This window comes from Schistocerca gregaria, unplaced genomic scaffold, assembly GCF_023897955.1.
Source record: "Schistocerca gregaria isolate iqSchGreg1 unplaced genomic scaffold, iqSchGreg1.2 ptg001002l, whole genome shotgun sequence".
Classification (NCBI taxonomy): domain Eukaryota; kingdom Metazoa; phylum Arthropoda; class Insecta; order Orthoptera; family Acrididae; genus Schistocerca; species Schistocerca gregaria.
In genome coordinates, this window is record NW_026062352.1 from 30,001 (window position 1) to 33,427 (window position 3,427).

The 3,427-nt window shown below is 57.9% G+C and overlaps 2 non-coding genes across 2 annotated transcripts in view; both read right to left on the reverse strand.

Annotated features, from left to right (window-relative positions):
* The window catches only part of LOC126326705 (large subunit ribosomal RNA), a 4,222-nt gene extending 3,014 nt beyond the window's left edge, over window positions 1–1,208 (reverse strand). Inside the window, exon 1 of the ribosomal RNA XR_007560860.1 lies at window positions 1–1,208. This exon is cut by the window's left edge and continues 3,014 nt beyond it. This is a non-coding gene — a ribosomal RNA (large subunit ribosomal RNA).
* A 188-nt stretch (window positions 1,209–1,396) lies between these two features.
* On the reverse strand, window positions 1,397–1,551 carry LOC126326707 (5.8S ribosomal RNA). Its single transcript, XR_007560862.1, has one exon. It is a non-coding gene; the product is annotated as a 5.8S ribosomal RNA (ribosomal RNA).
* Window positions 1,552–3,427: the final 1,876 nt, after the last annotated feature.

Below are 3,427 nucleotides of genomic sequence, written 5' to 3' on the forward strand. Positions count from 1 at the left end.
GTCAGAATCGCTACGGACCTCCATCAGGGTTTCCCCTGACTTCGTCCTGGCCAGGCATAGTTCACCATCTTTCGGGTCCCAACGTGTACGCTCTAGGTGCGCCTCACCTCGCAATGAGGACGAGACGCCCCGGGAGTGCGGAGGCCGCCGCCCCGTGAAGGGCGGGGAAGCCCCATCCTCCCTCGGCCCGCGCAAGGCGAGACCTTCACTTTCATTACGCCTTTAGGTTTCGTACAGCCCAATGACTCGCGCACATGTTAGACTCCTTGGTCCGTGTTTCAAGACGGGTCGTGAAATTGTCCAAAGCTGAAGCGCCGCTGACGGGAGCGATTATTCCGCCCGAGAGCATCCCGAGCCAACAGCGGCGCGGGTCCGGGGCCGGGCCAGGTAGGTCCGTCATCCGGGAAGAACCGCGCGCGCTTGCCGGGAGCCCGAGCGCCCAAAGGGGCGAATCGACTCCTCCAGATATACCGCCGAGCAGCCAGCCAGGACACCGGGGCTCTGCCCAACAGACGCGAACCGAGGCCCGCGGAAGGACAGGCTGCGCACCCGGGCCGTAGGCCGGCACCCAGCGGGTCGCGACGTCCTACTAGGGGAGAAGTGCGGCCCACCGCACACCGGAACGGCCCCACCCCGCGGCGAGTGGAAAGGCAACCGGACACGACCCCGCCGCGGATTGCTCCGCGCGGGCGGCCGGCCCCATCTGCCGAGGGCGGGGGCCAGTGGCCGGATGGGCGTGAATCTCACCCGTTCGACCTTTCGGACTTCTCACGTTTACCCCAGAACGGTTTCACGTACTTTTGAACTCTCTCTTCAAAGTTCTTTTCAACTTTCCCTCACGGTACTTGTTCGCTATCGGTCTCGTGGTCATATTTAGTCTCAGATGGAGTTTACCACCCACTTGGAGCTGCACTCTCAAGCAACCCGACTCGAAGGAGAGGTCCCGCCGACGCTCGCACCGGCCGCTACGGGCCTGGCACCCTCTACGGGCCGTGGCCTCATTCAAGTTGGACTTGGGCTCGGCGCGAGGCGTCGGGGTAGTGGACCCTCCCGAACACCACATGCCACGACAGGCGGCAGCCTGCGGGGTTCGGTGCTGGACTCTTCCCTGTTCGCTCGCCGCTACTGGGGGAATCCTTGTTAGTTTCTTTTCCTCCGCTTAGTAATATGCTTAAATTCAGCGGGTAGTCTCGCCTGCTCTGAGGTCGTTGTACGAGGTGTCGCACGCCACACCGCCAGCCGGCTGTGCACGCTACCGAGAAAGCACCGGTATGCGAACCGCCAGGCGACGGGCGCGCATCGCACGTTTAAGGAGACGCGGCCGGCCACACAGGCGACCACGACACTCCCAGGCGCCCGAAGCGGGACAAACGCCGCGCGCTTCAGTATACGTAGCCGACCCTCAGCCAGACGTGGCCCGGGAACGGAATCCATGGACCGCAATGTGCGTTCGAAACGTCGATGTTCATGTGTCCTGCAGTTCACATGTCGACGCGCAATTTGCTGCGTTCTTCATCGACCCACGAGCCGAGTGATCCACCGTCCTGGGTGATCTTTATCTTTTCAGTTCTCCACCGTCTCTTTCAAGACAGTTGCAGAGGCGGGACTGAGGCGTTTGACGGCCCCTGTTCCATTACTTTGTGTCCAACGGCCTGACGGCCGATGGGCGTCGTACGGCTCCACACCGGAGCGGACAGGCACTCGGGCGAAAGTCATTCAAAACCGGCGCCAGGCGCCAGGTGCCGCAGGCCAGCCGCTCCAGAGCTTCAGCGCTCGTACCACACAACAACACTTGCGCTAGTTTTGAGAGGCACGCGTGGTTCCGCACGCGGCGCACGGCTACTGCCGTACAGGTAGCGTGTTGCGCGACACGACACGCACATCGAAAGACATGCAGTCTAGTCGGTAATGATCCTTCCGCAGGTTCACCTACGGAAACCTTGTTACGACTTTTACTTCCTCTAAATGATCAAGTTTGGTCATCTTTCCGGTAGCATCGGCAACGACAGAGTCGATGCCGCGTACCAGTCCGAAGACCTCACTAAATCATTCAATCGGTAGTAGCGACGGGCGGTGTGTACAAAGGGCAGGGACGTAATCAACGCGAGCTTATGACTCGCGCTTACTGGGAATTCCTCGTTCATGGGGAACAATTGCAAGCCCCAATCCCTAGCACGAAGGAGGTTCAGCGGGTTACCCCGACCTTTCGGCCTAGGAAGACACGCTGATTCCTTCAGTGTAGCGCGCGTGCGGCCCAGAACATCTAAGGGCATCACAGACCTGTTATTGCTCAATCTCGTGCGGCTAGAAGCCGCCTGTCCCTCTAAGAAGAAAAGTAATCGCTGACAGCACGAAGGATGTCACGCGACTAGTTAGCAGGCTAGAGTCTCGTTCGTTATCGGAATTAACCAGACAAATCGCTCCACCAACTAAGAACGGCCATGCACCACCACCCACCGAATCAAGAAAGAGCTATCAATCTGTCAATCCTTCCGGTGTCCGGGCCTGGTGAGGTTTCCCGTGTTGAGTCAAATTAAGCCGCAGGCTCCACTCCTGGTGGTGCCCTTCCGTCAATTCCTTTAAGTTTCAGCTTTGCAACCATACTTCCCCCGGAACCCAAAAGCTTTGGTTTCCCGGAGGCTGCCCGCCGAGTCATCGGAGGAACTGCGGCGGATCGCTGGCTGGCATCGTTTATGGTTAGAACTAGGGCGGTATCTGATCGCCTTCGAACCTCTAACTTTCGTTCTTGATTAATGAAAACATACTTGGCAAATGCTTTCGCTTCTGTTCGTCTTGCGACGATCCAAGAATTTCACCTCTAACGTCGCAATACGAATGCCCCCGCCTGTCCCTATTAATCATTACCTCGGGTTCCGAAAACCAACAAAATAGAACCGAGGTCCTATTCCATTATTCCATGCACACAGTATTCAGGCGGGCTTGCCTGCTTTAAGCACTCTAATTTGTTCAAAGTAAACGTGCCGGCCCACCGAGACACTCAACTAAGAGCACCCTGGTAGGATTTCAACGGGGTCCGCCTCGGGACGCGCAAGCACGCCTTCGGCTCGCCCCACCGGCAGGACGTCCCACGATACATGCCAGTTAAACACCGACGGGCGGTGAACCAACAGCGTGGGACACAAATCCAACTACGAGCTTTTTAACCGCAACAACTTTAATATACGCTATTGGAGCTGGAATTACCGCGGCTGCTGGCACCAGACTTGCCCTCCAATAGATACTCGTTAAAGGATTTAAAGTGTACTCATTCCGATTACGGGGCCTCGGATGAGTCCCGTATCGTTATTTTTCGTCACTACCTCCCCGTGCCGGGAGTGGGTAATTTGCGCGCCTGCTGCCTTCCTTGGATGTGGTAGCCGTTTCTCAGGCTCCCTCTCCGGAATCGAACAACACGCGATCTAGTGTT